The sequence below is a fragment of the Diceros bicornis genome, chromosome 2 (assembly GCF_020826845.1).
Source record: "Diceros bicornis minor isolate mBicDic1 chromosome 2, mDicBic1.mat.cur, whole genome shotgun sequence".
NCBI lineage: Eukaryota > Metazoa > Chordata > Mammalia > Perissodactyla > Rhinocerotidae > Diceros > Diceros bicornis.
Window position 1 is genome coordinate 8,115,662 of NC_080741.1, and position 21,549 is coordinate 8,137,210.

The window sequence follows — 21,549 nt, forward strand, 5'->3', positions numbered from 1 at the left end:
AGGGAAATCTCCATTTGTAAAGGTATCTCCCTCTCTGTTCTGGGAAGAGGGGGGATGACCTTATCTCTAGAAACTCTTATCAGTGCTGAAGGTGAGGACTTAAATCTGCATACTCTTGATTGCTGTGCTTTCTGATGGTCTCTCATGGCTGACTCCCCCAGCCCCAACATCCTCCTTTGTCTTTACCTAAATCTATTTAAGAAGAGAACCTCCATCATTTGTTGAGAAACTCAGTTTCCCCGGTTTATCTCATGTATACTTATTATAAAGTTTTATTTGATTTTCTCCTGCCATTCGGTCTCACACTGATACTGAGCAATGAACTCGCTCTGGTCGTCGAGATCTGAACCAATTAATCACAACGAGTTAGAGATTGAGAAACGAAGTTTAATTAGATTAGCTGGCAAATTGGAAGACAGGTGACTGTCTCAAAAACCCATCCTCAAAGATTACAGAATCTTGCTGTACTTATACACGCGAAAAGGGCAGTGAAGAGGGTGTCCAGGGATGTGGGTCTCCAAGCATGACAGGCCCCAGGTATCACATTGTTCCATTCTTCTGTCAGCTGTGATGGATACCTTGTAGGTGTGTTTACCACCTGTGGTCAGCCTGTTCCTGGAGAGAAACTCATAGAAAAAAGTTTTTAATTTATCAAGCTATTGGGGAGTACATACATAAGTAGAGGCCATAAATCAGGACAGCATGTGAATTTTTTGGAGTATGTGCAGCTCAGCGAGTAGTCACACAGAGGAGGGGCTGGGGCCATTTAGTGTAACAAGATGGCTGCACTTATGCTCACTTACACTCTCAATTTAATTTGTAGCCCAGCCAGAAAGGACCCAGAGTGGGTAGAGGATAGTCTTCCTCCCCTTCAGCACATAGGACTGAGCAACCAAAAATTGCTATTGTAAATTTCTTAATTATACATGAAGAGGTACCATATTAACTCTAAGCAGACTCTGGTAATGTAAGAACAAGCAGTAAAAAGAAAATAACACAAAGAGATGTAGACAAGGAGTAAGAGAGCAACTAAAATAGGATTAATACAAAAGATAGTGAATTTGTCACCCCCTGAAGTATTCAAGTTGAACGTCATCAGATCAAGAATTTCAGAAAGACATGGGTTTGAATCATCCTTCTTCTCCTCAAAACTTGTGATTTGGGGCATATGACATATTTTCAATTATTTGTTTATTCACTCAAAGCAATATGTTTCACAAGACATGTTTTGCTCTGGAAGTTTTTGGCATCTTACCCGTGGCCATCACGGATGTCTACGCTCATAAGCTCAATTTCCTGATCACTCTCATGAATTTAAAACAGAGCTAATAAACAGTTTCTATTTCGCTGTAGTTGGCACCAGCCTATTTCATGCTTTCAATATAACACTCTTTCTGTATTTGGGCAAAGTCCTGTACCATTATGACTGAGAAATACAATATGAGCTTTTAAAATCTATTCTCACACGCATAACTAACAAACAGCATACATACATAGGAAAACGGAAAATTCCAGAACTCCACTCCCATATGTCTTCCCCTATCCAAACTTCTCCCATTGTGGAGCCCTGCCAAGTACTCTTCAGAGCTTAATCTAATTTACTTCTGTCCAGTAATCTTGATTCTTTACAAGGTCAGGAACATTGAGATTCTCCCAGTTCAGGTCAGTGAATCGTGCTCCTCTCCACAGACCACCACGACGAGAACCTCATTACTTTGAAAAAAGCATTTGTGCCTAACAATGCTAACTAACGAATGGCTTTTTCTCCCAATGGCAGAAAACACAGGCAACCCTGCTCCCCTGCCCCTCTTTCCTGGCGTCCCTCCCACATCAACTTGGTCTCCTCCAATCCCGTGAAAAAGAAAACAAAAAAGCCTGGGCCCCGCGCCTGAGTGTTTCCAGCCAGCATTCCACGGCCAAGGCCAACTCTCTCAGCCAAGGGTCTGCGGGAGGGAGCAGATGCAAACTAACGGGGCTCTTGCGACAGAGTGGCTTCTCCTGTTCCCTTCCCTGCTCAGCCACCTCTCAGCAAAGGCCTTCCTCGGGGGCTCTAGAACCTGCCTCTCTGATTAGAGGCCGCCGTCGACCTGCCCTTACCTTTGCCTGCCCCTCACTAGAGAGCTGTGACACCTGGTTTTTCTCCATTTCCCACGCGCCCTCGTTTCTTTGGAAGCCGACTCCAGCAGCGGCCCTCCCGGGACCCCCGGCCTGGGCGGCGGCGGCGGGCCGAGCGCGGGGGGCGGGCCCCGAGTCTGGGGGAGGGTCCGGGGGCCGGGCCACGCCCCCCGCCGCGCGCCGCCCCCGCCGCCCCGGGTTCCCGTTTGTTTTTAATTCGAAAAATCCTCCTCTTCCTTTCCCCGCCCCCTCCTCGCGCTCTCCGCTCGGCGGGTGCGAGTCGACCCCGCGCCTGGCGTCGCGGGCGCCGGCGGCCAGCGGCCGGGCGGGGAGCGGGGTCCGAGGCCGGCGTCCTGGGCTCGCAGCCCCGCCCGCGCGCCGCATCCTCAGGTGGTTGCCGCAGTTTCGGGGCGCCCAGCGCCGCGCGCGCCTGGGGGGGCCCGCGGGGTCTGCAGCCCGGGGGCGGGGCGGGGCCCTGCACCTTCACGTGGGCGCGGTGCCCGGGAAGCAGGCTGTGTGCGGGGGCACCTCCCGAGGGAACCGCGCCTGGGAGAGCCGGCTGCCCCCGGCCCCCCGTCCTGGCGTCTCCCCGGGAGGAAGGCGCTGTGAGGGCCGCCCTCGGCCCCGCGCCCTCGGCCCCGCAGCCCGGGCCCCCGTGACCCGCTGCTCTGGGTCTCCCGCAGGCATCACCGCGCGCAGCCCCCGGACTCCGGCCAGGCCCACTCGCAGGTAAGAGGTTTCCCAGAACTTCTTTTCTGCGTGGCGGGCGGAGGGGCGGGGATGGCACGGCGGGTCCCGCGTCTCGCTTGAGCAGTTCTGGCGAACTGGAGAGAGAGAATTTATTTCGGGGTGTACTGGCTTTGTTTTTATAAAATAAAACGTGTGTATTTCAAGACTTAGAATTTTCTTTCATTTATTTTCTGATCTTGTTTATCTTCTCTTAGGATCTGCAATTTGAGTTTGTAGTTTTACGTTGCGTATTTAAAATGTAGTCACCAAAACTAATACAGTTGAAGATATAGTTATGCACTAAGGTTGATTTCCCACCTACTTAAAAGGGTATAGATTCAGTATTTTAAATTGCGTGTCACTACATTAGGAATAGAAAGATAACCTCCATCTATCTCTCTATCATGGTTAGTCTTGAAACACTAACATTATTTCCATTGAATTTGGAAAAACCGAGAATCACACTTTGACATGGCTGTGAATTGTATTGGCCAGTGACAGTAGGCAGGAGAGCACATTACCATTCTGATTAGGAAAAAAGACATAAACATCACTTGTTGCACATAATGTGATTGTATACCTTGGATGGCTACAGGAGACAACTGAAAATCTCGTAGATAAAATAGGAGAATTCAGCAAAGCGTCCATCTTCATCTAACCGTAATTTACAGATATCTATAGATATTATATACATAAACTAGGAAGTACAATAGAGCAGAATAAACCATTCATTTTGGCATGAAATAATACAAAATTGAAAAATTTATTTAAAAAATGTATATGAAATTCCAGGGACATATGAAAATAAATGTATATATGAGAATGCATAGGTAAAAGTACAAAAAAAAAGGTATAACATTTTTCTAGGTAAAGATATCATTTCTCTAAAAGAAGATATAAATTAAACAGATTCCTAACTGAATTTTTTTTGTTTTTAAAGCAACTGTTGAGCTCCTGGAGAAACAAACACTTGCCGGGAAGATTTAAATTAAAGGAAAAATGTACATATAAATGGACTTTATTACATAATCAAAGGTATTATGAAGCTATAGTGATTAAAAGGCAATGGAATAGGGAACAAACCTACTACCAGACAAACGGATGAAACTGAAGAGACAGATTTTAAAATAAAAGGAAAGCTGACATTTGGTAAACATACAACTTAAATCAGGGGGTGGGAAAGAATATTTGATTATGCTTGGACAATCAGGTATTTATTTGGGAAAACTAATAATAAAACTGGAACTTTCCCTCCCTCTTAACACACAAGTATAATCTAGATGACATACTAATTTAAATCTAAATATATGAAACGTAAAAGTAAAAGAAGAAAACCTGAATGAGTTTTTGTGAGCACGGCATGGGGGGAAAGCATTTTTGAGATTGATACAAAAACCCAGAGCCCGTTTAAGTATGTGATTCTTATTAATATTTGCATGCAAAAAACAGTTACAAACAGGGAAACTGTTAGAAGAACTGATTTTACTAATATGCCTAGAACTCTCATTAATGACATCGTCAAACTGGAGAGGATAAAAAGAGTCAAATCAAAGCAAAAGAAATGCAAATAATAAGCAGTATAAAGACTCCGCCACACTAATTATCAGAAAAATGCAATTAAAGTAACAGTTTTTGCCTGTTTTACTGATTTCAAAAGTCTGATAATACTCAGTATTGCTGACAATATGATAAGAGAACAAACTTCGTGGAAATATATCAGTAAAACTTTTTTATGCTGATAGCCGTTAACATTTTTTTCTTTCTTTTTTTTTGTGCTGAGGAAGATTTGCCCTGAGCTAACCACTGTTGCCCATCTTCCTCTTTTTGCTTGAGGAAGATTCACCCTGAGCTAACATCTATGCCAGTCTTCCTCTATTTTGTATGTGGGTCGCTGCCACAGCATGGCTGCATTATCTGGGGTGTAGGTCTGCATCTGGGAACAACCCGGGCGACCAAAGGAGAGCATGCCAAACTTAACCACTAGGCTACAGGGCTGGCCCCTTAAATTTTTAAAATATTCATTCACTTATTGGAATTTATCATTCTCCTAAGTGTGCAAATAAAAATCTGTGTCAAAGATGTTCACAGTAGGATTGTTTGTAATATAGAAAACGGAAACAATTCTATAACCACTGATTGGGATTTGGTTACATAATTTATGGTACGTCCAAAAATGGAATAATATATAGTTTAAAAAATTTGATAGCTCTAAATGTTCTGACTTGGAAATATGTCCAACGTATAAGTTGAAATACAAAAAACAAGTTGAAACACAGTATATATATCATCTATATTTATATGTAATATATAGAGTAACAATATTTCTATAAATAATTTAGAATATAGTCTGAATTGTATTATGTATATTCATGTTCTGTTACATAGTTCTAAAATATATGCATGTTTATAAGGAAAAAGTGATATTATAATAGGAAAAATAATAAAATAATGAAGATCCTGAGAATATAGTTAGTAATTTATACAGAATAATTCCTTTCTAGATATATTAGTTGTCATTCACTGTAGAAGAAATATGTTTTCTTTCACAAAGCTTTTCATATTGTTCTCTTCATTTACTTTCTCTTAGAATATCCTCTTTCAGCTTCTTCCTTTGAAAATCGCTTCCTTTATCTCCTTCCTTAGTATCGATTGCTATGATGTTTCTTGTAGGCACACATTTGGAGAATTTTGACTGTTAACTTTTCACAACCTGTTAACGTTTTTATAAACAGCAAATACAGGAATGTTCATACTCTTTATATATTTTAGCAGAATTGTACTAAAATTTACCTTTATAGTACTCATCCTTTGGGATGAGAAAGAGATGCTATCCTTTAGAAAGGAAAATGTCTAAAATTGGACTACAAAAAATAAAAAAGGATGCATGGCAAAAATGCAGTAAAAATAAATGACGTTTTGAAAAAAATTCTTAAATGTGTAATACCATTCATCTGAATGACACACACACACACACACACAACATAAAAAACTAGCAAACAGAAAAATGGACAAATGACAAATAGGCAGTTCACAAAAATGGTGATGCAGGGGCCAGCCCGGTGGCATAGTGGTGAAGTTTGCGCACTCCCCTGCGGCAGTCTAGAGTTCGCAGATTTGGCTCCTGGGCGCGGACCTATGCGCTGCTCATCAGGCCATGCTGTGGCAGGCGTCCCACATACAAACTGGAGGAAGATGGGCACAGATGTTAGCTCAGGGCCAGTCTTCCTCAGCATAAAGAGGAGGATTGGCAGCAGAGTTAGCTCAGGGCTGATCTTCCTCACTAAAAAAAATCGTGATGCAAATGACTTTTAAACATATAATAACAACTGCTCGACTTTCTCATTATATGATATGGAAAATAAAACTAAAATGTATTTACCTTTCAGATTGGCAATGACAAAAATTTTGATAAAATATCATGTTAGGAATATAACACATTTTTGTCTGGTATGTGAATTGATTCAAATTGTTTGGAGAACAGTTTGACAATAGATGTCAAAATAAAAATGCTGAAACTTTGATCCAGGTCTTCTGCTTCGAGGAATTTAATACACAAATACGTAAAGAAGTATGTATAAGTTTATTTCAGCATGGTTTGTAATAGCATACATTTGGGAACAATTTAAATTTACATCATTAAGTAGCCAGTTAAATAAATTGTGGTGCAGCTGTTAAACAGAATAAGTTTATATGAACCGCAATGTAATCAACATAAAGATACTTTAATGAATGAAAAAACAGGATACAGAAAGGTATATAGAAGCCTGCCATTTGTATTAAAAGGCATATATATTAGTTTGTGTATGCTTAGAAAATCTCTTAGAAGACAAAAAATCTAGTATCTGGTTGCCTTTTGAGATGGGAAATGGGGATCTAGGTAGGAGGGATTCTTACTTCTCCTGGTATAAATATATGTGCTGCTCGACTGGTTTATTCTAGTGTTTGTTTACAGATAACACTTATTTTAAAATATCTGTTTTTATAAATGTATGGTTTCTTATCAAAAAGATTTAATTGTGGGTCACATGATATCCTATTTTGTTACAATTTTTGGTACTAGAAGACTATCCAGAAAATGGCATGATAAGGCATTATCTGGTAATCTTCCAGATATCATAATTGACACAGTAATGTTTCCTTAAGTGTATTATATAAGCATCATGATAATATTCTGATATTTTTTGTACTCCAAGTAATGTAAACATTTCCCCCTTGAAAGCTAAAATAGAGAGATCTGATATTCTCCTTAAGCAATTTCAACTAATTTAATATGTTTAATAAAAGTTATCTATGGGGGCCGGCCTGCTGGTGCAGTGGTTAAGTTCACTGGTTCTGCTTCTGCAGCCCAAGGTTCGCCAGTTTGGATCCTGGGCGTGGACCTACTCACCGCTCATCAAGCCGTGCTGAGGCGGCATCTCACATAGAAGAGCTGCAACTCTACAACTATGATACACAACTATATGCACAGGGGCTTTGGGGAGAAAAAAAGAAAAAATAAAAAGAGGAAGATTGAGCAACAGATGTTAGCCAATCTTCCTCCAACAAAACAAAACAAAATTATAAAAAAAAAAGTTATCTATGAACTGTGGCTATCAGTTTGCTCCCATTTAATCTCATTCTTTTATTCTAAAATAAAGCCAAAGCCAACATCCAATTCTTAACATTTGCTAAAAAGAAGGAAATATCGTACCATAAACCTTTTGCTTAGAAGGACTCATGGTGTGTCTAAAGTAAGAAATACATTTATATAGGTTATAAAAATATAACAATATAAATTGATTAGATTTTGCCAGCATTTTCATTTATTTATAGTGAAAATCACAATTTCTCTCAAGTTTCTTGTAGGATTGATTTCATGCAAAGATATAATTAAATAAATATACATTCAACCTATAGTTCTTTTTTTTCCCCCAAAGCCCCAGTAGATAGTTGTATGTCATAGTTGCACATCCTTCTAGTTGCTGTATGTGGGATGCGGCCTCAGCATGGCCGGAGAAGGGGTGCGTCGGTGCGCACCCTGGATCTGCACCCTGGCCGCCAGCAGCGGAGCGCGTGCACCCAACCGCTAAGCCACGGGGCCGGCCCCACATATAGTTCTAATGAAAGATTCTATGTATCGCTGGGACATTTCTACTGCGTGTTTATCCCAAAGTAACAGACCTAGGTTTATCCTGTCAGTGCAAGCCTCTGTAATGCTTTTTTTGAATAGGATAGTTTCTTAATTCCAGCCTATGTGACAGGAACCCATGAAGTTGCCAAGGTGTGGAACAGGAATGACTGAATCCTTCGCAATCATTGGACTTTTCATTCTTATTGAGCCCACTCAACTATCCAGTTCCCTGGTAACCAAGAAACCCATAAAACAAATCAACACAATACACCACAGGAGCCAAGATTTTGGCTAAAGTCTATAAAAAGAATTGTACTTGGAAGGGTGTGTAGAACCTTTCATCTTTGGTGAACCCAAGGTCTTTTTAGTTATAGATTCACAAAGAGAGTAGATTGTCAGTTCTATTTTTTTTTCTTTTTTTTTTTCAATTGAGATTATAAAATCTTCCTTGTAGAAAATTTGAAGAGGAAGTATTTTTTTGTGTTAGCATATTCTCTCTAGGTTTTAAATACTTTTAAAAACAAAACTACATTATAATTATACAAGTTATTATAAACATTTTAGTGATTTTTACAAAGCTATTTGTGACCATGTTTTTTAAAGGAATATGATTTTTAATGTTTCACTATAATGTGTTTTCTTAACTATGGTGCTAGATATTTGTGTAGTTGACAATTACTACAGTTTGCATCCTATATTCCTTCTACTAAAATGAGAAGATATCACAAAACAAAAATCTTACAGTATATTTTGGATTTCTTTTGAACTTGAGAGAAAATTTACTTGAGTTTACAGATGAGGTTTGAGGAAAAATTTAGATAGGTATTGTATTAGTAAATTGAAGATTTAATTGAGTTTATTAAGATGTGATTCCTTTAGAAGATGGATTTTTGTTTGAATGGGAAAGGCATGTCATAGATCTGTAATTGTCAGTGTGTGGGGGTGGTGGTGAGGGGTACATCAAAATCAGTTGGGAAATGGTTTCAGACCTCATGTACTTAGAGAAAGAAGTCCCCTAGGTTGGTGGTTCTCAAAGTGTGATCTGGAACCAGCAGCATCCAGCATCACCTGGTCTGATGTGTCTAAGGCATATCTGGAATGGTTCCAAATTTTTATACTCCTACCTTCTGTCTCCTTGAGAATCATTTTACTTGATTGATGAGGTACAAAATTTTTGTACAGGAAGGAACTTTGGAAATCACTTTGTTCAAACTTTCATACTTGTATCCTTAACACATACTTGTCTGTACGTGTTCTGTGTGTGACTGAAGCTGTCTTTGTGAAATATTTGCATAATTTTTCTTCAGTTTCAACATGATAAAAATTTTGTAATTTTTACATTGTCACAAGAACAAACTGAACCATAATATTTAGTAATATATTTACCAAATTTGACTTTCTTAGATATTCTGGACAATATCAGAGTGTTTAAGAAGGCAGTCATTTCTCTGCCTTCATTTTGGAAATAACATCAAAGGGTGAGCTAACATTTGGAAAATCCTTGTAGGAACATTGCGAATCCTATTATTCTTTTAAAAATTTCTACTATGTTAAGTACCTTTGAATAGCATTTTAACAAAAGTTAAAAAAAAATACTTGATTTAATGTCATAGTCTAAGAATATTTATCTACTTTAAAAATATCCTTAACAACTTGATCCAATTTAAAAATCTACACAGAATACCCCCTTTAGATTTGGCTAGAGAGGGTGTTAATTTTTATTTCAATTTTATTTTCTCTATTGTTTTAATGATGGAGGTTTATATACTCATAAAAGTTTTTAAAGAAGTTTTCCCAATAAAAAAGAAATAAAAGATCTGCAAATTTGATCATGGCCCAGATTTTTGGAATCATTTTCTTAGTTTATAATATGTACATAAATATTATATGTTTCTCTATTTGAGTAATTAAATAGACACAGTAGAAAAGATATTTAATTCCTATACTTGAAAAAAGGTATTTTCTTCCCCAGCTGGGTTCTGTTGGCAGTGACCGGCCTTTATCCAAGGAAGGAATAATAGGATGTATTTAAACAGGTGATGACTTTATTGAGAGGTAATGAGCTGGATTTTTCTGGGTTCGTGATCTTATTTGCTTTGTGATACATATGGAAAGTCCTTAAGCAAAAGTGTGTGTGCAGTATTTTTGCAGCAGATTTCATCATTGTGAGAAGAATTGACCACACACAGTTGGACTCTAATATATGATCACTGCAATAGCTAAGTCACAGAAAGCTATTGACTGATAAATTTACCATGATGCAGTCACATTTTTTTAAGAGGAGAAGGAAATCATCTGTTAATGTTTTTTAGTGGTTCTCTAAATTTAAATGGACAACATAAATCAATTCGTTTGCAAGTAGAGAATAAAAGATGGTATCAGTAACATTTCAGCTATATGACAGAGTTACGTTACCTGTAGTCGGAATCCAGTATATGAGGTCGGGCTCGGCGGAAATTGCCATACGAATTCCTTTGAGTTAAAGATCCTTGGAAAACAGACATACTTCTGGAGAGTTCACCACATTTATGACCTATTATTTCCATTCATTTCAAAGTATTTTCTTGTTTCTCTTGAGACATCCTCTTTGACTATGGATTATTTAGAAGTGTGTTGTTTCATTTCTACGTGCTGGGAGATTTTCCTGTTCTTCAGTGAGTCCTAGCTACATTACATTATGGTCAGAGAACAAACTTTGATTTTAAGTCTTTGTAGTTTTTAAAGGTTTGTTTGTTTTGTTTTGTTTTGTTTTTTGTGAGGAAGATCAGCCCTGCGCTAACATCCATGCCAATCCTCCTCTTTTTGCTGAGGAAGACAGGCCCTGAGCTAACATCTATTGCCAATCCTCCTCCTTTTTTTCCCTTTTTCCCCCCAAAGCCCCAGTAGATAGTTGTATGTCATAGCTTCACATCCTTCTAGTTGCTGCATGTGGGACGCGGCCTCAGCATGGCCGGACAAGCAGTGCGTCGGTGCGCGCATGGATCCGAACCCGGGCCGCCAGTAGCGGAGCGCGCGCACTTAACCGCTAAGCCACGGGACCCGCCCTGTGACTGACTTCTTAATGTTTTCAAGGTTCATCCAGGTCGTAGCATGTATTAGTACTTCATTACCTTTTATAGCAGAATAATATTCTGTTGTAGGGATATATCATATTTTAACATTTATCAATTCATCAGTTGGTGGACATTTGAATTGTTTCCACTTTTTGGCTATTTTGAGCAATGCTGCTATGAACACGTTTTTGTGAGGATCTGAGAATAGATTGCTGGGTCATATGTTTAATCTTATTAATGATATTAAACTCGATGTTTAACCTTTCAAGGAGCTGCCAGACTGTTTTCCAGAATGGCTGCAACATTTTACATTCCCACCAGCAGTGTATGAGGGTTTTAATATCTCCACATATTTGCTAACACTTGCTATTGTCTTTTTGATTATAGCTATCCTAGTAGGTGTGAAAAGTAACTAATTATAGTTTTGATTTGCATGTCTTTAATGACTAATGATATTGAGAGTATTTTTATGTCATTATTGGCCATTCTATATCTTCTTTGGAGAAGTGTTCAAATCCTTTTGGCCATTTTTCAGTTGGGTTATTTGTCTTTATTATTGAGTTCTGAGTGTTCTTTCTGTATTTTGGATAAAAGTCCCTCACCAGATATATGATTTGCAAATATTTTATCCCATTCTGTGTGTTATTTTTTCATTTTCTTGATAGTATCCTGTGAACCACAAACCTTTTTAATTTTGATGAAGTCCAATTTATTGATTTCTTTTTTTGTTGGTTATGCTATTGGTGTCATATCTGTGAAACCATTGCCGAACCCAAGGTCATGAAGATTTACTTCTATGTTTTCTCCTGGGATTTCTTAGTTTTAGCTTTTACATTTAGGTGTACTGTCTGTTTTGACTTAATTATTTTGTATGGGATGCTGTAGGGGTCCAAATTTATGTTTTTTGTATGTGGATATACAGTTTTCCCAGCACCATTTCTTGAAAAGACTGTTCATTTCCTATTGAATGGTCTTGGCTCCCAATTCTCTTCCACTGGTCTATTTGTCTATCTTAGGCCAGTACCACACTGTTTGGATTACTGTAGTTTTGTAGTAAGTTTTGAAATCAGGAAGTATGAGTCCTTCATCTTTGTTCTTTGTTTTCAAGATTACTTTGGCTATTATGGTTTCCATAAGAATTTTATGTTTAGCTTGTCAATTTCTAGAAAAAGCCAACTTGGATTTTGATAGGGATTACATTGAATCTGTAGATCAATTTGGGGAGTATTGCCATTTTAAAAATATTAAGTTGTCTGATCTATGAGCTTGGGATGTCTTTCCTTTTATTTAAATCTTCTTCAGTTTCTTTCAACATTGTTTTATAGTTTTCAATGTACAAATACAAAGTACACAAATCATTGTACAAAGTACACTGTATAAGTCTTGTTACATTTGTTCCTAAGTTTTTATTCTTTTTGATACTATTGTAAATGGAACTGATTTCTTTATATTGTTCATTGCCAGTATATAGAACACAATTGATTTTTGCATTTCGATTTTGTGTCCTGCCACATTGCTGAACTTGTTTATTCTAATAGTTTTTAGTAGATTCCTTTGGAACTTCTGTATACAAGATATGTCACATTTCTCATTTCCAGTCTGGATGGATGCCTTTTATTTATTTTTTCTAACCTCCAATACAATGGAATAAAAGTGGTAACAGTGGACATTCTTGTTTTGTTCTTGGTCTTAGGGGGAAAGCATTCAGTCTTTGTCCATTGAGTGTGATGTAAGCTGTGGGGCACTTTATAGGTGCCATTTATCAGATTAAGAAAGTGTCATTCTATTTCTAGTTTATTGAATTTTTTTTTTTAATCATGAAAGGGTACTGAATTCTGTAAAATACTTTTTCTGCATCTATTGAGCTGATTTGTGTGGTTTTTGATCTTTATTTTATTATTAACTCATTCATTGATTTTTGTATGTTAAACCAATGTTTTATTACTGGTATAAATCCCACTTAATCATAGTGTATGATGCTTTATACGTGTTGCCTGATTCCCTTTCCTAGTTTTGTGTCTATATTCATAAGGGGTATTAAGTAGCTTTCTTTTCTTGTGATGTCTTTGTCTGGTTTTGATATCAGGGTCATAATGACTCATACAATGAGTTGGGATATGTTCACTCTTATTTTTAGAACAGTTCCTAAACGTTTGGTATTTATTATTAAGTATTTGGTAGAATTCACCAATGAAGTCATCTGTGCCTGGGCTTTCTATGGGAAGTTTTTTGATTACTAATTCAATCTCTTGTTATGATTCTATTCAGGTTTTCTATTTCTTCTTCAGTCAGTTTTGGTAGTTTATGTCTTTCTAGGAATTTGCCCATTTCATCTAGTTTATCTAATTTTTGGTATATGGTAGGTCATGTTACTCCCTTATACAGTCCTGCATCACTTAATGACAGGGATATATTCTAAGAGAGGCATCATTAGGTGATTTCATCGTTGTGTGAACATCATAGAGTGTACTTACACAAACCTAGATGGTACAGCCTACTACACATGTAGGCTATGTGGTACTAATCTTATAGGACCACTGTCGTATATGCAGTCCATCTGTGACCAAAACTTCGTTATCTGGCGCGTGACTGTATATCATATAATCATATAAATATATGTGTGTGTAATATATATAAAATATAGGTAAGTAGTATGGTATATATAAATAATTTAACATAGTTGCTTCTATATAGCAGGGTTGTAGAGTTATTATGTGGTCAAAAGAATTACATTTTATAATTTATATTATGAGCAGAACAATGTAATAATATAGACTAAAGCAAGAGTGACAAAAACTTGCAAATTCAAGGGAACTATCTCCATGTTAATCAACTAACAATCAAAAAGTTTTTAAATAAAGAAATTTAATTTAACTTAATTTTCCTGTAAATTTATTTAGAATACACAACCTCCCTTTTTTTCAGAGAAACTGACATGTGTAAAGTGTGTAAATCCTGTGGTCTGTCAAGATCCAGAACGTGTGGGGATTTATATTCAGAGGAAACAAAAATATACCTAGAGACGTGGAAGAAAAATTCAGGCTTTCAGTGTAGATTTTCTTAAAAGAGGTGGCATAGGATTTTACACAGTGAAAAGCTTCATGTAAACAATATTTATTGGATACCTGCCATTTGCAGGCACTGCTGTATGTACTGAGAATGTAGGAGTGAAAAAAAAAGTTAAAAGTCTCTTCCTTCAGGAAGCTTACCTTCTAGTTGAGGCTTCCACCAAAATTTAATCTTTAAGGCTCATACCTCTTCAAAATGGTTTATTCTTGTAAGTGCTGCTGATTTTCTCTCTCCTGACTCTCTCTAAGCTTCCTTACCAGGAACCTCACTCTCCACCGCCCTACCTGCTCTTCTCCACTCTCCCTCCCCCAATGGCAGCACCTCCAAGCCAGAAAGGTGGGGGTTTGTTTTGTCCAGCGGGTCTATTGGGACGCAGTAGGATGGCCAAGACCCCAGAACTCCCTTTCATAAACATGATCTCCCCTTGGGCCAGTTTCCCAGGGAAGCCCGTGAAAAGCATCTTCTTCATGATCGCAGTTTATGTCATGAGAAATCTTGCTGCAGAATTTTTTTGTGAAATGAATTTTTTACCTACCTCATTACCTTTACTAAAATACATAAACTGACTCAGTTTAAAATTTTACAGCTAACGTTATCCATGGTAACGTCACTTATGACTTAGTCTATTTATAATCCACAAACTTTTGCCGAGCCAAAATAGATAAATATAAATGTATCACAATACTGTATGAACATTTCAAAGATCAGACCCACCCTGTTATGAAGTGAATTTCATATTCAAAGAGAAGTGTGTTTAAACTAGTTGTTTCTGCTTTTTGATTCTACCAAGTCTGTTGGCAGAATTGCTGTGTTTTATGGAGACAAGGAAAAGTGGCTCATTAAGTTGTATTTATTTTTCTATTCTTTTTCCACTCCCCCCTGCCTCAAAGGTAGATATTGAAGAGTTCTGGTGTGGCCAAAAGGAGGGCGGCTGCAGTGGATAAGAGGGAGGCAGAGGTGTAGCAGCACCACATTGTGGTCTCGGAGGAACCAGACTGCCAGGCCGATTCCTGGCCGTACTTCTCACTAGCTGTGCAAAAGCCTTTAAATAACTTCTCTGTGCCTCAGTTTCCACCTCTGTTACAGTACCTGTTTTATAAAGTTTTTTATGAAATTAGTATTTGTAAATTGCCTATGAAGATGTTTTCAAAGTGTTTTTGTTAAATACAATTTAAAGATAAAAGGGGATCATCAGAGGCCAGCCCCATGGCATAGTGGTTAAGTTTGGCCTGCTCTGCTTCGGCAGCCTGGGTTCTCAGGTTTGGATCCCCGGCGCCGACCTACACCACTCCTCAGCCATGCCGTGGCGGCAACCCACATACAAAATAGAGGAAGATTGGCACAGATGTTAGCTCAGAGTGAGTCTTCCTCACCAAAAAAGAAAAAAAATGGGATCATCAATAATGGGAGATTGGATTCTGAGTTGATACAGTGGCCACAAAAAATGATAATCAGATCTTGGGCATCCTAGCCTTTTTTATCCATTAATGTAAAGCTAAGAAGTGTAAAAAGAAAAGGAAGCAAAAGGACACATAATAAGTCCAGTGAATTCACTGCAAAAATCTGGTTAAACCCTAATTGTATAAGATGTGGGAAGGACCAGAGGGCACGTTTCTGGATATTCCTGTCAAATCTGATTTGAACTAGTGTGTTTGTTAGCAGTGATTTCACAGAGGCTGCCCCTGAACATGGTGTTAATTTGGATTTTCTCTCTTTCGGAAAGGTAGTAACCTAGCAATTTAATATTCAATCCAGAATCCACAGGCAAGCTTAATAGAAGCATAATACATCTGTTGCTTTTAAACCTGCAATTTTGGGGGCTGTTTCCCTAGGCAGCCATTAAATTTCCATTTGTCCTTGTCTTCTTTCATGTGAAGAAATGAATAAAAGTTTTATATGTTTGAATTAGAAACAGGTATTTAAAGGTCACTTAACAAGGAAGGATCAACATTCCTTTTAAATGTATAAATAAAAGTTTCTTCCATACAATACTGAGTACCTGCTATTTTGTAATATTTTTGCATTAGTGATTCTTTAAAATCTATTAAGCCACCATATCAAAGTTTGTCAGGAAACAGAGTATTATTTTTAATATTTAAGGAATTCAGAATTATATATATTTAGTGGCATGGTAATACAAAAGAAGATTTTCACTTAGCAAATTGGCAAAGCTTAAAGGAAGATAATATTTATTACTGAGATGGTTGCTCACATATGATTTGGATTTAAACTGAAGGAGCCTTGCTAAAAAGAAAATAATTTGGGGGCCAGCCCGGTGGCGCAAGCGGTTAAGTGCGTGCGCTCTGCTGCGGCGGCCCGGGGTTCGCTGGTTCAGATCCCGGGCGCGCACCGACGCACTGCTTGGCAAGCCATGCTGTGGCGGCGTCCCATATAAAGTGGAGGAAGATGGGCACGGATGTTAGCCCACGGCCAGTCTTCCTCAGCAAAAAAAGAGGAGGATTGGCAGATGTTAGCACAGGGCTGATCTCCTCACAAAATAAAAAAATAAAAAAATATTTGGCAAAATGTTCCCTAAATTATAGATTGTAAAAAATTCACCTATAGAACATGAATCCATTTTAAATTATTTTATCATAAAGGAATAGCTAGAGGTATGTGTAAATATTTATGTAAGTGGAAATTTTATAACATTAATCTTGATATCAAAAAGGTGTAAACAATAAAAATGGAATAGTTTGAATAAGTTAAGGTACAGTCATTGGTACCTTACACGTAAACAAATATATTTGTTAGTTTCACAGTTTTTCTAATAATATTTATTATAAACCCCCCCCCATGCATATGCACAGAAACACAAACACATACACACACACAGGACATTCACCAACATTTTAAGAATAGTTATTTTGGGAAGATTTGTTTAAGCATTATGTTCATTTCTTTATACTTCATTTTTTTGGTTTTTTACAAATACAATGTATTATTTTTGTAATCACATATATATATCATATATATGTGAGTGTGTGTGTTTGTAATAGTTTAGCAACTTTTCTAGCAAACTAGGTACAACTCAGTTCTGACACTAACCACTCAGAGTTAGCACAGACTCCACACGTTTAAGGGCACAGTCCTCAATAAGACTGCCATCACTTAAGATGCCAGCTGTAAGTTCAGGGGTCCCCAGGTCACCCACTCTTCTGAGCAACTGGCTACAAATTCAGGTGTTCCTATCACCCCCTCAGGTTTGATCATTTGCTAGAATGACTCACAGAACTCTGGAAAGTGCTATATTTATGATTAAAGTTTTCTTATAACGGATACAAATCAGCACCAGCCAAATGTACAGACACACGGGTAAGGTTTGGTAAGATCTGGAATTCAGAACTTTTGTGTCTCCTTCGTGTGGAGTCAGGATGCATCACCTTCCTAACATTGATGTGTTCACCAACCGGAAGCTCACCCAGGCCTCGCTGGCCAGAGTTTTTATTTGGGTTTTATTACATAGGCGTGATTACTTGAATCATTGGCCGAGTGGTTAAACTGAATCTCCAGCCTCCCTCATCTCCCCAGAGGTCAGGAGATCAGTCAAATATCACGCAGCTCAAAGCCCCAGTCCTCTAAATCATATGGTGATGATTCTGGCATGATCAGTCCCCATCCTGTGACATCTCCTTAGCGTAAACCCTAGTGTGATCCAAGGGCCCACCATGATTAATAAAGACACTCCTATCACTCAGGACATTCCAAGGGCTTAGAAGTTTGTCCCCAGAACCTGGGACAAAGGCCAGACAAATTATTATACAACACTAAGTTACACATAACAATTAGAATTGAGTAGCCATCACTTCCTGTGGAGATAGAAGAAAATAATTAATACCTGAGACATCTAGTAAAGTCTAATAGAAATTTATTTTTTAAGCAAGGCATATATACATTCCTAGCACTATTAGCATTAACATATGTTCACCCAGCTTGGATCCTTGTGAAATAAGAGGTTTATAAAATTTGAATGTTTAAAAAATACCAAGATTTACATTTATTGAGAGTTTTATCAAGGCTTTCAAATAAATCATATGCAATATTCTAATCACTTATACATATATTATCTCATTTGAATTTTATACCGTGAAGTACTACACTAATATAGACTTAAATATTCAGTTTTTCATAGTGCAGGATAATTAAAAAAATAACCTCAATATTTATATCTTGGAGATGTAATGAATATTATAGTCTTCTAGTTTTTAGAAGATGTCTTTAGTGTAATTTTAATTGCTCTTTTTAAAGTCTATTTCTAGATAAATCCATTCTCCTAAATAATATAATTAAGGTCACTATCTTAAACTAAAAGCAAATCCTGTAGACACTTAAGCTGTACCCCAACTGATTTGTCTTTCATTTAGCTACAAATAGGAAAAAGCCCTCCAGCAACATCTCCATTTTTTTCCTCCTAATTCTTTCCAATTTGAACTCATTACAAACAATCCTCATAAAATGACGTCTGCTAGAACCATACTCACTGGTGGTAGAAGATGGGCGTTACTGATGAGAGCTCGGAACCCAGTATAAAGTCTTACATGCGGATGCTCAGTAATACATGTTAAATGGCTGACTGGCAGACAACTCTTGTTTATACTACATTTGAATAAAGGTATTTGTTCTTGTCTCTTCACCAGTGGGTTTATTTTACCTGGTGAAACTGTAGTGATAGTGCATATTTATTGAGGATTTGCTATGTGCCAGTACTGTTTTAAGTGCTACCCAAGTGTAACCGTTTTAGTCCCCACAACAGTTCTCTGAGGTGGATCCTGCAGTCATCATGCCCATGACACCCAGCATAACCCAAGAACAGAGTGGTCACTCAAGGCCACACAGCTGTGAGGGATACCTGGGATCTCTCTGTCTGAACCACTGTCCGTACTGTCTGAAGTGTGCTGGCATACACCGTTTACCAGCCACCAAATCTTCCGCCCTCCCCCAAGTACCCTACCTTTTGTGCAGAGGACATCATCTCCTAACAGTCACATGTTAAACCCGAATGGGGGACTGTGGTAGATAGACTAGGACTTTGCAGGAGCTAGCTGTTTTTCCTGCCCTTGCTAAGAAGCAGAAGGAATGGTACAGTGACCTCCTGCTTCCTTTTCTCTCCTCTCACAGCTGAAGGCACTGGAGACGGGCAGAGCCCAAGGTTTTCGTTTGCATATGCATGTTTCCAAGCCTTGTGCCTAGAGAATTGCAAGATTCTCATGTGTCCAGAGGCTCCCTTGCCAAGGGGCCGGGACAGATTCCAGTACATACTCAACTGCAAAGAGCAGACCGTCATTCTCAGTTTTGTGACTGAAGTTTCGAATGTCCGTGACGTGGCTCTAGAGCTGTGGCTTGAGTGAGCTTTGCTAACATGTCACTGTTTGCAAAGCTGAAACTGAAGCTTGTTATTGCAAAATTGAAATTGTTATAGTGAGCCTGTAACATAGCTGCAATGTTGGATGTAGCAAGTGGTATCCATGTAAATGCTCTCTTGCTGTAGGATGCCATTTACCATATCAGGGCTGCCTTGCAAAGCAACAAACCACAGCTTCACCAGTCACGTTTTATCCCGCCCATGTCTCCTTTTCCTCTTTATTATGTTCTAGGTGGCTTAGATTCCCCTGTATGCAGCTTAAACCCTGAAAATGCAAAAGGCTTCTGCAGTTAAGAGCTCTCAGGACCATGTAATGCTGAACTATTATGGAGACACAGTTCAGTGTTCTAATTTGGGTTCCATCTGAAATAAAGCCAAAAGTCAGTCTCTTTTCAACCTCTGGCAGTTTTTGCCCTTGCTGAGTGATTGGGAAACCTGAAAACAATTCACTGAATGTTAAGAGAGGATTAAGTTACAACATTCATGCTTGTACCTACTGGAAATTATCCTGCCTTATATAACATTTTGGATAAAACTATATTGTAAAATTTTATAAGAAAGAGAAAGAATTTAAGGTGGTAAAAAAGGAAAGAAACTAGTGGCTCGAAGGAGGGGGCAAGTAAATAAATTCTTTGAATACTGGCAGCTTGTGAGGCCATGTGTAGGTATATTTTACTTTGTTTAAATTCATTGATACTAGTTTTTTAAAACATTTTTGTGGATTTAAAACATTTTCAAGATTGGTTTATTTTTTCAAGTTGTTATTCAATCACTTGAATCAGATTTGATTCTAATTTCTGCCTGGCATGGTTGAGAACTGTTACTTTTCTGTATGCAATATCAGTCTCAAACACGCCTGATCACAGGGATCACCTGGGACTATGTAAATCTATAAAAGTACACATTTCTAAGCCTAGACCCCAGAGGTACTATTCATGTTTGGGGTTCAGAATTCTGCATTTTTTCTTTCAAGTTTTTATTTTGAAAATAAAAATATTCAAATCTGTATCTTCACCTAGATTCAGCAATTGTTAAAATTTGCCTCTTTGCCATTTGCCACTGTAGATAGTTAAATAGATGATGGATGGATGGATGGATGGATGGATGGATAATTCAGCCCCTTTTCGCTAAGGCACTTAATAATCTGTTCTAATTAGTTTCCTTCATGGTTCCTTTACAGTTTGCAGTCCCCAGGGTTAATGTAGAAAGGAACAGCAGATGTTTAGTTAGAAGGTTACACTCAACATATAACCGTAAAATGATTCTTTTTTATTGTGAAACAATTTCATACATATAAATATGCATATTTAAATATATATGTACCCTTTAAAGACTAATAACAACCCATCACCCTTGTTCCCACCTCCCTGTTAGAACTAGAACCTTAGCAGGAACTTCAGGCCCCTGTGGGCCACTGCTAAACACTTGCCCCACATCCCTTCTCCTTCACATGTGACCATTTTCCTGAATTTTATGTTATTAATTCCCTAACTTTTCTTTGAAGTTTTCCCATATATATAAGAAAAAAAGTGTTTTTGTCTCATTTTCCTCCTTTTGAACATTTTTAAGTGATACATGTGTTCTCTGGTGACTTGCTTTTATTTTTCTGCTCAGTGTTGTAATTTTGAGATTCATCTCTGTTGATGTGTGTGGCTGTAGTTTGTTTTCACTACAGTATACCATTGCATCATGTGAATGTACTAGAATTTATTTATCTAGTGTACCACTGATGGACATTAGGAATGTTTTCAGTTTCTTTTAATATGAATTGCAGCGTGTCGAGAACATTCTTGTATATATCCTCTGCATACGTGTGCAAGAGTCACTTGAGGGTAAATTCCTAGGAGTGTCCAGAATTTAAGGTTCTAGAAGTATGCGGTCGTTCTCCTAAACACCAGAGATTACCATCATTGAGAGAATAGCACCAATTCCTTGACCTCCTTTGGTTGGCCTGCAATTGGGTCTTGCTTTTTGGTGTGCCCCAGAATATTTTTTTAACCTTTAAGACACATAGGGCACTATTCAACTAACTCCAGCTCCAGACGTGAGTGGAAATGGTCCAAGACTGCTGGAATTCTGACCCATGCTTGGCAAGACAGTCATTTGAGCTG

General features: G+C 38.0%; 1 protein-coding gene and 1 long non-coding RNA gene across 3 annotated transcripts in view; one reads left to right on the forward strand and one right to left on the reverse strand.

Moving 5' to 3' along the window:
* Positions 1–366: 366 nt before the first annotated feature.
* Positions 367–2,219, reverse strand: LOC131411992 (uncharacterized). The gene is made up of 3 exons (XR_009221684.1): positions 2,098–2,219; positions 1,256–1,426; positions 367–615 (listed from the first exon to the last, which is right to left on the reverse strand). It is a non-coding gene; the product is annotated as an uncharacterized LOC131411992 (long non-coding RNA).
* A 349-nt stretch (positions 2,220–2,568) lies between these two features.
* PLSCR4 (phospholipid scramblase 4) overlaps positions 2,569–21,549 on the forward strand; it is a 43,807-nt gene continuing 24,826 nt past the window's right edge. Inside the window, exons 1-2 of one of the 2 annotated variants that reach the window (XM_058551318.1) lie at positions 2,569–2,844; positions 3,785–3,879. The gene's annotated coding sequence lies outside the window, so the exon portion shown is untranslated. The remainder of the gene's footprint in view (positions 2,845–3,784; positions 3,880–21,549) is intronic. The other variant, XM_058551308.1, reaches the window with a different exon arrangement.